At 31.2% G+C, this 14,064-nt stretch overlaps 1 protein-coding gene and 1 pseudogene across 4 annotated transcripts in view; one reads left to right on the forward strand and one right to left on the reverse strand.

Moving 5' to 3' along the window:
• BORCS6 (BLOC-1 related complex subunit 6) overlaps window positions 1–14,064 on the forward strand; it is a 441,611-nt gene that overhangs the window by 342,600 nt on the left and 84,947 nt on the right. The gene's annotated exons all lie outside the window — the stretch shown is intronic.
• LOC149375744 (uncharacterized) lies at window positions 6,207–8,122 on the reverse strand (annotated as a pseudogene).

Raw genomic sequence — 14,064 nt, forward strand, 5'->3', positions numbered from 1 at the left:
ACAGGTGTATATGATACAGTTGTGGCTTTTAATGTGGTCCATAGTTTTAACTGCAGTAACAAATAATTCCGTGAGAAATGCATGGATTGCCTGAATAAACTAATTGATTGTACGATCTTCCCCCATGCCGTTGCGTTAGCCTTTTTAAACCGCTAGCAGACAGGTGAGAGGCGTGCGGATTTCTGAAACAAAATAATCAATAACAGGATAGAAACACGTAGACTGTACTGCAAAGTGTTAACTGTTATGTCAGCACATTTCTCAAAGCGTTGGAACAAATTTTTTTATTTTTAGCGTCAGCGTAAACTTAACTTTTAATGTTATCCACACTATTTACCGAATCTTCCTGGTAGTAGCAACTATGACGTTTCGTAGAACGTTCTATGTGTCATGTTTGGCACTGCCTCTTAATCAGGTATAGATGTTTAAGTTATTGCTAATCTTAAAGTCCACATTTTTTTTTTACAACAGTAGCAAATTAACTTTTTTTTTTACACGTCAATTGTATTTGGACAAGCTCTCCGAAGGCTCTCAAAAATTTGTGAGAAGTTCATGAATTGCCAAAACGAAACGGTCAGAAAAACCACTACCACTTCGTTGCGCTAACTTTTCAAAACCAATCACAGTCACGTGAGCATCGCGTGGATCGCTAAACTGAATCGATCGATCAGATGATCGTAACCTTGGGATCGATGTGGGCAATTAAAATTTTTTAATATTTTTGAGATCTGTACAACTACGATTTATTGACAGATCTTACATCTAATTTTTTAAGCACCGTACGTTAAAATCTTACATTATGCAACGATAATTTGACAATTTTTTATGAATTTTTGTTGACTTTACAGTTGATATCTATAATTCTAACACATAACACTATATTTTCTATGATAATTAGTCAGATACAATGAGCTAACAAGCAACTTATACTCAAACATTAATCCACAAAAATTGCAAGTATTTACCTAAATAATAATAAGAGAATTCCTCATAATTGTAAGTGTATCATTTTATAATTATCACCCTCCTTCGTCTGAGTGTATTTCAAAATAAATTGATTGGAGCATGTATCTCATTGCATGCAGTATCAATTTTTTTGTTGGTTCTGATATTTATCCTTTTTTATCAACGTTGCAGTAAACTTTTAATACGTTTTACATTTATCTCACAGCTCTAATCTATGGCCCGTAATATTTTCGTAATATTATGATTTTGGGAACTAAATATTTATCCAATGATTTTTTTCAAAATAAACAAGTAACAAACGTGGATCATTGTGAGATCCGGCCGCAGCATATTCAATGTAGCACGTCATATTATTGTGTATGAGCTCTGTTGACTACATTCTTTACAAATTTATATTACTTTCATTAATAAATTAGACACTGACGGACAGATAATAGACATTCACGTAATTGGCGTAAATTTTGTGAGACAAAAAGTCTCCGTACAAATGGTGGTACACACGTTTTTGTATTTTTTCCAAAATCTTGTTGATTGCTCACAACCTTACCGTCCAAGAGGTCTGACGTCTTAGTTAAAATCGTTTGAACAACTGACTGTTTCTCTTTAAGTCCGTAAATCACTTATAATTTTCTCAAATTGTATGGTTTAACCCAACGTTACAGAATCAACTATCTAGTTATTAGAATCTTCTCACGTTACACTACCCCACTACAAAAAAATGAGACATGCACAAAAACGTTAGGTATAAAAATAATCAGATACAGCCATGTAGTACTTAATAAACATGACCATACGTAAACTATAGATAGTATAGTGATTTAATGGTATTATTTACGCAGAGAAGTTGCGCAAGCAATCGGTTCGTTTCAGAAATTTGAATGCCACACGCGCGTTTTCGAGCATTTTTGGGAGATTTAGCGTAATGGAGACCAATCGGCTTCTTTCGGTGATTCATGTGCCAGCTTTTGGAGAGCTAGCACAGTGGCGTAGTGACGGTTCACCCGACCGATCAGGTCCTCTTGACGGTCTGTCCACTAGTTTCCAGAGAGTTTAAGCAACAGTGCTGCGTTATGCGCATGCATTGTCGGGAGATAATATTCCGCACATTATAAGTGTGTCCTACAGATTAAACCTTGGGTTGGAAGATATGTTATTTTATCAAACATTGAAGTATAAGACAACTGCTATTAACTTTTAGGAATGTGCTGACTTATGTGTATAGAGGATCAAACATTATTTTTTTTTAAAATCCGTCAAAAATAATAATAAAACAATTGCTGTTTTGTACGACGTAATAAACAGCCATCTTTTTATATTTTAGGAATGTGCTGACTTTTGTATATAGAGTATCCATCACCTCATCTTTAAAGTGTTCGCTATAAATAATCGATATCTTGTTTTACATAAAATTGAGGTATGGTGTTTACGTATTTTTTTCAAATCCTTTTTTTAAAGTATCGTTTCGCTTTTTCAACTAGTAATTTTTTATAACTGTATATCATTTTTTTGATTCATAAGATTTGTTCAATAATTCACTTGAATATACACTGCTCGGTGTTACTACGTAGTAAAAATATATTGTACAGTTATAGTTTTTGGAAGCGTTATTTCAGTAGCCTGTATTGTTATTAGTTAATAGTGTTGAAATTATCTTTGTGACTATAAGTGTTTAGTTTCATGTATTAAAATTGCACATGTGTGAATACTGTCTTCTTAATATAGTAAATCATCCTTTCACCGACGTACAGAGTATGGATGATCTTTCTAGTTATTGACGTCATGTGTGATTTTCATAGTTAGTTAATTGCATAAGCTCTAACAAAACTATAACCATGTATACATTTTCATCAGTATCAACTCAGTATTTATCCAAAACATATGTACCCCAACGTTGTCCTGAATCAAGCTCAAAATTTCTTCTGAAAGTAATGGTGGTAACAGTAATGATTGTCTCAGTTTTTGCAGTTGTAGGATAGCTGTTACTAGTTAAGTTCTTAATTTATTAACTGTTGCTGTGGATTGAAGTTACATCGATATTTGTGATCGAAGCTCTAAAAATAAAAAGTATCGCATGGTTGAACTGATCATTGTTCTAATGATGACAGCAATAATAGTGGAAACGGTAAAGAGTCCGATACTTTCACCTGATGTAAAGATTTGAGTTGTATCAACACAACAGTGCATGGACAGAGTATTAGTAGTGGCAGTGATGATAGTGGATTACAGGTGTGGTGATGGTAAGGAACTCTCTATAAGGGGTTTTAGTGTGTGCTAATGGTGATGACAGTAAAGAGATAATTTCTGTGTCTGGTACATGTTTAGCTCAATTGTACCAAAATGAGTTCAAGATAAATTTTCGTTGTAAAGATTGTTGGTGAATATATATCTGCCACGATTGCAAGATTCTTCCGAAAACATAATTTGACGGTAGGGGGAGACTGGGTACAGTTGTGCCAAAGGACGGTTGTGACAGTGGTCTTATTGGCGAAACTGTAGGTGAGAACCGCCAAATACAAGAGAGGGGAGGAGTGGAGTGTTCGGCCGCTTGTGCTTCACAGTATTGCATCAATCAGCTGTAGTGTGATATCAACGACAGCAGAAGCCTACATTACTTTTGGGGCGTAAAAAGTAAGTATTTTTATTACATTTCTTGTTGCTATTATCGCTGTACGTGTACAGATTAAACAATGAGTATCTTTCCTCGTTATAAAATACACATTAGTGCATAAAAAGCAGTGGTTACTTTACATGTGAGTTATGTTGCGTTTACATGGTAATTTTTTTTTCTCGAATGAGTGTGGTGAATACGGTTGTGACATGCTGTCTAGGTACGGTTGTGACATAAGTAAAATTAGTTTTTTTCCTTTCAAATTCCCCGTAAACGTTCCAGGAAGACACGAAGAGGTACGTTTAATGTTAAAAGGCATCCAATGATAAAAGCAGGGGATTTCTGTACGAAAAGCTGCAGAAATGCACCAAGTAAATCACATGACATTATTGCGATACGCTCTTAAACGTGATGCAGCCAATCCCAACGGTAATAATGAAGGTAGCGTCAGTATAGATTGCGTTTTTCACAACAAAATCTTTTCTAAGAAGCAGGAACAGTGGTTGTCAAAATACCTAATACGTTGCACGGATGTATACTTTGGGTATATAATATCTATAATAATAAATTATACTGTTCAAAAATAGATATAAGACATGAAGTGTTCCAAATTTGATGCCTTTAATTAAGAATTGATGTTGACTCTTCCAAAAAGATGGTGCTGTTATATTATGTTCAACATAGGATAGAATAAAAGTGATTTAAAATGGCATTAGGGTATATAGTCCAGGCACATTGACTCATTTACAGAGATAAAAAAGAAAAATGTTATCCAGATACATACATTTCCAAATGGTTAAAAGGGTTAAAATCAACATAAGGAAAATGTTCTATGTGCCCAAGAAGGTAAGGGGATGATTTTAGGGGTTGAAAAGAGGTGAAAATAGATACATCTCGTGTTTTTTGCAATTTCACGCGAAATTTGATGTCCTACTGAAAAATGTTGAATAAAAAAGTTGTAGATCTTGGAAAAATTTACAACTTTCATCTGGGTCATTTTTTATATAACCTCAAAATTTCAGAAAAAAATGCAAAAATTAAAAAAAAAATTTTTGTTTTTGTTTTTTAATTGTCAATTTTTCAAAAATTAATATTTTTTAACCAAACTTGCTGAAAGTGCTCCTTTCTGTGTCCTAAACAACAAAAAAAAATTTTAGATTGAAATATTAAAAACTGTTTAAAAGATTCATTTTTTTCTGTCTGAAACACGTTGTTTTTAAAGTTACATTTTACTACTTACAATCATCGGAGAGAGGTCATACAAGGCTAATTTTTTTTGTTTTGACGTCTACTATTCAGTATAATAATAAAACAATACAGCTTCTTTTTAAAAACCTGTCTAAAAATTGAAAAATATAAAAAATTTGTCACGTAAGTACATACAATGCGATCGACTTTTACTTTAATAAGAAAAGTTCCTCATTTCTTGCGATGAAATTAATTAATTCAATTATTTTCTACATATTTTGATAAATAAATCGTCTTATAATTAATTTTTGTACATAATTATTTAAAACATGCTTTTAAATAATTGAATGACTTTTTCAAAATGAATCCTGAATCTAATTTAATTTGCACTGAATTTATAATTGAAATTTATATCAACAAAATAGATTGTTAACAATACTACTACTTCTTATAATAATAATAATAAAAAAATAATGGAGGTAAATGACAATAATGAAAAACTCAATTTTAATCAAATTGATTTTTTAATGAAATATGCTCAAGTACTGATAAATATCATATATTTACACTTTATATACATGAATATTACACATGTATTTTGCGATTTATTTTATATTTAATAATGAATACATTATGCGCACTTCCTCATTATCTTCAATCGTTTCTTTATCAAATTCCTCTGGAAACTTTTCTATAGCAAGATTTTCTGAGTTGAAGATAATACTAGGTTGTTCAATTTCATCAGGATTATCAGAAATTCCATCAAAATCACTTAAATCTTACGAAACTTTTTCAACGTTTGAACAACTTTCAGAACCATGGCATTTTGTGCATAACTCTGTGCATCGCAACCCATTCTTTCTGCAACCGCATCTATTGCCCTCACATCCAATCTCACAACTGCAACAAATTATCTTAAGTAACTCATCTGGAATAAGTGAGTCATCTTTATAATGTGGCATAAGTATTTTTGTATTATTTACAATCACTTGTTCCCATTTCGTTGCATTTAATGTATGTCCAAGCCACATTTGTAGTTGGAAGTATACTCTGTACGAGTGTTGAATTGCTGCTCCAACAGAAGGAGGTAATTTTTCGAATTTAAAAGTCGATTTTGCAGTTAATAATTTAAACTGTGTAAATCTTAAATCATCCAGTGGTATTTTAGATTTTTTTGATTAATAAATCGATGCAATCAGTTTACAACCATTTCGAGCAATGACTTTAGGATCTGCATTACGTTGATAAAAGGGCAGTGCTAATTCTTTGAACTAAGGAGTACTAATCAACGAATTAAAACTTGTTATTTTTCCTTTGCCAGCAAAAGCGGATGTTGTATCACATCCAGTAAAACAATGCAGAAGAGCAACAATAGAAGAAAAATCATCATGATTAAAACTGTTCGACGAATAAATTAAATCGCTAACATTGGCTGTGTCTGGTTTCAAAAAGTAAATGTTAGATTAATTAAGTTTAACTGATGCAAAAGAACCAAAAGATCGATGTCTTGACCAACAACAACAACCGTTTTTTCATATTCGATGACACCTGCTTCTGCATTTGCGATCTTACTTTTTTCGGCAATTTCTATGGCTGTGTCAATGATCAATGTATCTGCATCTTCAGCAGCTTGTTTACATAAAAATCCAGCAAATCTGAATGCTTTTGAAAGCTCTTCAATTTATGCATTCTTATTTGTGTCATTTAACAAAAACTTCTCTTTTGTGTACGTTATTTTTGTCTGTGGTTCAATATTAAATGAAGGAATACTAGAATTAATTTTTCGCCTCAAGTGTTCGGCTGTTTTTGCTGCAGATGTTGATGCAGTTGAATTGTCACTATCAGCCTCATTGTCTGGATAACCATCAAATACTATGCAACTATTATCTGCGTAATGATTCTGCAAAAAAGTTAAATATTTATCAATAATTACTTCAATCGTGTCATTTTTTTGCCCCATAACTTTATGCAACAAAAATCCACCATTAATAACATGCACTATATTTTCGGTACTTGGTAATTCATCAATGCTTGTAAATTCTTTATAAAGTTGCGATTTTACATTTTTTCTAAAGCCATCTTCTGTAAAAAGTGACAGTGGATATGGAGCGAGTTCGTATTTTAAATGCTTCTTCATGTCATCTTTACTATTGATCTTAAGGCATATTCTTTGAAATAATAATAATGGATTTATTGGAACTGTCTCATTATCTACTTTAACTGATGATTGAATACTTTTGAGAGATAAAACTGTGTTACTTCGAGTAAACTTGACTCTTTCAAAACTCTGACCAATTATTGATGTAATAGAATTCATGCCTACATCGTATGCTCCATGACAATTAGTAGAGTTGTTACCGACAATTCCAGAAAATATAGACATGAGACGTTGTATTTCTGGAAAAGGATTGTGCATATTAAAAAAGACCAATAATTTTTCAAGATCTGAAGCATCTCTCACAATTCTCGACTCTCTGGAATCAACATGCTGTTGAGAAGTTCAATAAGAAACATTGCAGAAATTTTCCATTTCATTACAAACTTCAACTAAAACAATCATAGTTAATATAAACTTGGTTAAAACACTATCAGCCATTCCACGTCCATGTGCTAGTCCACCTTGACTCTTCATGCATAGCATTAATACTTGTTCTGTAATCATGTCTATCCAAACTCCAGACCAAAACTTGTCAGTGCGTCTAATTGTAACGGATAGTTATCAGTACGAACTATTTACAACAAAAAACTTTTTTACATATATATTATCAAGATATGTCACAGTTAGAAGATGTAATGGATGGATATCAGTACGAACTATTTACAACAAAAAGCTTTTTTACATCTTTTAACTGTGACATATCTTGATAATATAAATGAGCAGATTTTGCATGATTATTGTGGTCGCTGGCATGAAAGTATGGAAGCATCCGTACATTTCAAATGTAACTCCCAATCACCCGAGCGTTCTGCTTTTGTAAAATCTTTTACGATTGATAACATATCCCAGTATTGAACCCAAAGTTCTGCAGTGGGCCCTCTTTTTTGTAACTTTTCAATTTGCTTCATAAATTTATCTCTCACTGCGATAAACTCTTCTTTCTGAATATCTTCAACGAAATTTTCTGAGCCTAAATTCAGCAAGAGTGTATCAAATATTTCTTTTTCTTCGTCTGTTAACTCAAGCGATTCAAAAATGTTGTAAGCCAAAGCAACTTGAATAAAAAAGTGTGCTCTGATGGCTCTCGCATACGCATGTCCTGCAAGTGCTTTTTCAGCTGATTTTTCAGCATATATTACAGAAAAAGCTTTTTTCAGCCCACTTCCATCCATTATGAAACTTATCGCCCCAAGAAATGACATAACCATGTGAAAGCCACCAAGTCGTACTCCAACCTTCGAAAAACCCAATTCGTCATCTTTTGGATTTACACATGCAAGAATATATCGCTATTTCTGATACAAAGGTTGATCAAATGTAACAAAGCAAGTGTCTTCCGGACTGTTCCGCTTATTTTCTTCAGCTGCTTTTGCCAAAACAGTAAAAATTGTGTCGTAGTTACTTGGTGGATTGTTAAAAATGGGGAGCGGAATAATTTTTGATTGTACATATTCAGAATTTATATGAAAATCTTCCATGAATCCGCCGTAACCCTTTGAATTTTTATTTGCATACTTTGAATACAGCCAAGTAAAATCTTCTACATTAATTTTTGGTTTTGTATAATTGGATTCGCCATCAAATATATTCTGAATAAATGTTGTTTTCAATCCATCTCCAGTTTTTTTTTTAAAATGTTTTAATTCATAAAATCCAAATTTGCCAATTACATCTGAAGGTGGAATCTTCTTTAGTCTAGCAATAGATTCTTTCGTATGTACTAATGATGCCAGAGTTACACCCATAACTCCTCCCATTACATGGATCGTTTTTTTTCCATTGAGATTGCAAGTGTCATGATCAAAATCATCAAATATAAACTAAATAAAAGATTCAGGAGAAATAGTATGATTATCAGCGTCATCTGCAATTGATGCTTCAAAAAGTAAAGTTTCCTTGTACGGTGCGCACAATCCTAAATACGATAATCCATGTATCAACCCTTTCGATGCGTTGTTTTTGTGCATCATCGATGATAGACCGAGTTAAATTGACGATAAAAATGAGCGGGGCCTTGCTAATGTTATTATACTATGAGCATCTGAAGCTATTCTTTTTTTCCACTTAAATGCATTTTTATTACTTTTATTTTAGTGAGTTTTTATAACAGTATCGAGTAAATATCAAACTTTCAGGAATATTATCATAGATATTTTTATCATTAAACTTTGGCAAATTGTAATTATTTTTATTATAAACAGTTTTACGAATGTCCTCTAAAATAATTTTTCCCGCCATTTGAACTATTCTTTTTCGCTCATCCGTAGGATCTTTTTGTTGATTTTCGTACCATTCTTTCCAAGTTTGCTTACTAATTTTATGTCAAAAAAGAATAATGATACTTTATTTTAAATGTATGAATTCGATTTGATCGTTAGGATAACATTTGTTTGGATTTGATTTAATAGTTTGTATATCTGAGAATATACCAGAAAATCCTTCTTTGATTTAATTCAGGGAAAATTGACATTCACTTTGATTTTTTTGTATATAATTAGTTGCGTATTAAATAAAGTCTATTGTACTTTGAGAGGCGGGACGTCTTAGTTCAGTAGAGCGTCTATTTACATAAAATTTGGACGTACTATTTGAATGGTAGCGAGCTTGTAACTTACTTAAATCTGAATGCTTGCTCAAACGCGTGGACAGATTTTTGTAAAATATATCAGTGGCTTTTCGTTCTTCCAAAGCTTTTACAATTTTTTTTACTGTTTCAGTTTTTGTTATCATTTTTATTCGATCTTTTTGTTCATCACAAGGTTTGCCACAAAACAAACAAAGAGTTTTAAAATCGAAATGAAGAGCATCTTTCGATATCTTTTTACCTTCAACGCATTTCTTAGCTATTTCGGCTGCAGCAGCAACGATCGAAGATTCTCGGTTGTAAGCATGCGAACAACTTCTGTGAGCAGTTGCCGATGCCAACTTCTCCCATTGCAAATATTTTTTATCTCTTCTTTTCTTACTTGAACCGATCTGATTAGATTTATCTTGAGTTTTGATAGTGACCAGACCAGATCCTCCAGCTTCGTTACAAATAATGCAAGTAGATTCCTCCATACTAATAATCTGTACAAGTAATCATATAAATTAATAGTTAAAAAAGTTTGGTTATGATGTGGCTAATTATAAGCTAACGCAAAAATCGAATCATCAGAACAGTCATTTTTAATATATATATTAGCAGATACCAACAGCAATAAGTTATTAAATAATTAAACTAAACTAATAGCTTCAAATTTATGAATGTATAAAAAAATATTGTAAAATATATGAACAGTATTTGTCAAAAATTACATTCTGTTATACTTTTATTCTATTCTTGTCATTAATAATTGTTGTATGTACTATGGTATGATTAATACAAAAAATTGTAATTACTAATGAAAAATTTCAAGAGACACATTTTGCCCCCGAATTCCCTGTAATTTTTTAAATTACTGTTTTATAGTTACATACAATAAATAGCAACTGAAGAAATGTTTCAAAAAAAAATCAAAAAATAATTGTTGTTAAAAAATTCAAAACGTTATAAATATTTACAAAAGTTATATTGGAAAACGTTATAAACAAAATTGTTTTTTAATAGAATTAATTCACTTAACATAAATAAATTACGAATTAAAAAAAGTATAATTTTCAAAATAAATATATATTCTTTAAATAAAATAGTGATGTGATCCCGATCCTAGCCGCATGTAGCACCCCACAACACAACCCTCTTGCAGCAGTACGCCATTTTGGATACAACGTCAGATATAGAAATATTTGAAACTCTTACACGTGGTTCTAAATGTAACCCAATTTCAATCAATCTCACGAAAAGTTACAATTTTTTGTGCTAATTTCAATGCAAATGTGATAGTTTTCATAAGCAGAGTTAATATAAACAAATACAACTTTATAAATAATATTGTAAAGTCATTTTGACGAATAAAATCATAAAAATAAAAATATTTTATCAAATGAAGTCCCAAAACTCTCATTAGTTTAGCATTTACCACTTGTTGCAAAAAATCATATTTTATAAAAATAACAATATTTCACTATCAATATTTGAAAAATATTTAAATACAATTAAAAAAGTAAAAAAAACAAGTTGACATACGTTTTCACTTTACATCAATGTTTAGTTTTCGAGAACAGGAACTTCACCTTAGGTTTATTTTTATCACATATAACTATTCAAAATCAAGCGAAAGGAAAACAAAATTAATCCTTTAATTTTAATTTCAATTAACCAAACAAAAACTATGTATTTATTGAATGAAAAACTCAACAAAAATGTACTTTCTTTGCTGGCTATACATAGACTACTGAGCCACGTGCTCCGATCTGATACGCGTTCTTCTGCTCTGTTTTGCCTGCGCGTCCTTTTCTCTCTCTCTCTCTTTTTCTCTTTCTTTTTCTCTCTCTCTCTCTTTTTCTTTCTAACCCTCTGTACGCGTCATTCTTCTACAGATGTAACACTTGTTCCAGTCCCCTACATACTCGTATAATAGTATATATGCTCCAAAACGAATAAGAGGTTTCTTCCAAAAACATATTCAACTATCTTTACTCCAAAACATTTTATAAAATTTATTTTAAAACTTACCTAACTTTGTGTAATTTTAATATTTGGCTTTGATTTATATTGAAATTTCTATTGATAAAATGAAATGTACAATAAATATAAAATTCGATGCAAAATAAATTTATTTTAAAAAATTACTCAATTATTTAAAAGCATGTTTTAAATAATTTTGTACAAAAATTAATTATAAGACGATTTATTTATCAAAATATGTAGAAAATAATTGAATTATTAATTTCATCGCAAGAAATGAGGAACTTTTCTTATTAAAGTAAAAGTCGATCGCATTGTATGTACTTACCTGACATCTTTCAACTACACGGAATATGCTATTACAATGTTTATAGCAGTATTGTAAAAAAAAAAATGTATTTAAATAGTAAAACATGTCTGTCTTCGTGTTTTTTTCCGTACAATTCAATGGTCTTATTAGTTTTTGAAAATTTTTTTTATTAATAACAAATTATTAACAGTAACCAACAAAATTGTTTTTGCAAAATTAAATTTTTTATATTTTTCAATCTTTAGACATGTTTTTAAAAGGAAGCTGTATTGTTTTATTATTGTATTGAATAGTAGATGGTTGTAAGTAGTAAAATGTAACTTTGTAAACAACGTGTTTCAGACCGAAAAAATGAGTTTTTCAAACAGTTTATAATCTTATTTCAATCTAAATTTTTTTTTTGTTGTTTGGGACGCAAAAAGGAGTACTTTTAGCAAGTTTGGTTAAAAACTCTTTTTTTTGATAAATTGACAAGTAAAAAACAAAAAAAATATTTTTTTTTATTTTTTGCATTTTTTTCTGAAATTTTGAGGTTATATTAAAAAAATGACCTAGATAAAAGTTGTAGATTTTTCCAAGATCAACAACTTTTTTATTCAACATTTTTCAGTAGGACATCAAATTTCGCGTGAAATTGCAAAAAACACGAGATGTATCCATTTTCACCCCTTTTCAACCCCTCAAATCATCCTCTAACCTTCTTGGGCACATAACACATTTTCCTTATGTTGACTTTAACCCTTTCAACCATTTAAAAACGTAGGTTCCTCGATAACATTTTTTTGTTCTCCATATTCAACGTGTCTGGACTAATACTTCATGCTAACTTAGTCGTTGTCAAACATTTCTTATACTCTAAAGTCCAACAGATTAATAATGTTACTAGTTTAAGGATTAATGTGTGTTAATAAATGAAAAGTAATAAAAGTTGAGCGTAAATTGTCATCAGAGTAATTGAAATTCTTGTTCAAACAAATCTCTTTCTTTCGAGTGGAACGCAACTGACTGTAATCGTGTAACTAACATAACTCAACGACAACTATGTCAACTAATCAGCGCATAACTTTAGCTTTAATTTTCACTTCATAATTGTGAGGATGAAATTTAGAATTGCACTTATACTGACACTAAAAAAAAAGACGCTTGTGACGCTTGAAAGAATGTGCTGGCATAAAAGAAAACGTCTGCAGTAAAGTCTCTGTGTTTCCGTCGTCTAATGTATTGGTTTGTTTTGGCGATCTGCGTGTCACTCACCTAACTGTAAGTGGTTTTGCGAATCTAATGCAATGGCGTGGAGAATGATATTAATACCAATCAATTTATTTTGGCAATTGGTTTTTTGCTTACGAAGTAATGTGCCATTGCAGTGGAAAAAGTATGGATTATATCAACAGCTCACAGTATGTCACATGTTCCTGGTCAAGAGGCAGTGCCACGCCTTATATATACTATTCTCTACTAGTCAAGCTTACATCTACATCTTCACTGTGATCTAGAATCACTCTTATAGGATATGAGCATGTACCACGCATGGCTATAGGCATTTGTCAAATCACAGTAAAGTGAGTATGATCTTGTATGTGACACCTGCTAGTTTGTCATAGTGTTTTCGGTGTTCTTTAGCTTTACCCAATGCTTAAACATGTGCTCCTTATACGTCGTAGTATTGTACTGTTCGTCAAATTGCTCGAGTATTAAAGTATGTCTGAACCCTTTCATGTACTACTTTCCTAAATAACATCGTTTTAACTAAGAATACGCTGATAGTCTGATTTTTTTGTGATCTGGTAGGTACGTTCTAAGCATGGTTAAAATTAGTTTGGTTTTAATTTTTCTCATTCATTATTATTTATTAAAGTGACGAAGATTATCGTTATTAGTAAGGTAAAAATATTTTATAAACATCACTGTGTTTGTTTAATAATTTGTCATGTCGTACACATGTACGAAATGAAATCATTCTTTATAATAAGGCGAACATTTCCGATCCTAACAATGTAGTATGAAATTATTACTTACCATCAAGAATGTACCAAAAGTTCAAGTAGTGGTATGGATCTTGTTCTTATGCCGGACAATCCACACTTCTTTCGTTATCATTTTCATAAGTCGAGCCGATCTTTTCTGCTTAGTTGTTTGTTTCCGATCATATAAATGATTTGCGAATCTCATAATTAATTACGTTTGCGTTATTAATATAATTTGTACTGTATATTTATTACTTCACTTGTTTAATGTCATAAAATACTATACATATCTTGTATATTTTTAGTACTACTTTGTCC

The sequence above is a fragment of the Copidosoma floridanum genome, unplaced genomic scaffold (assembly GCF_036245765.1).
Source record: "Copidosoma floridanum isolate Cflo_tuat_1 unplaced genomic scaffold, Cflo_Japanese_pri ptg000004l, whole genome shotgun sequence".
Taxonomy (NCBI): domain Eukaryota; kingdom Metazoa; phylum Arthropoda; class Insecta; order Hymenoptera; family Encyrtidae; genus Copidosoma; species Copidosoma floridanum.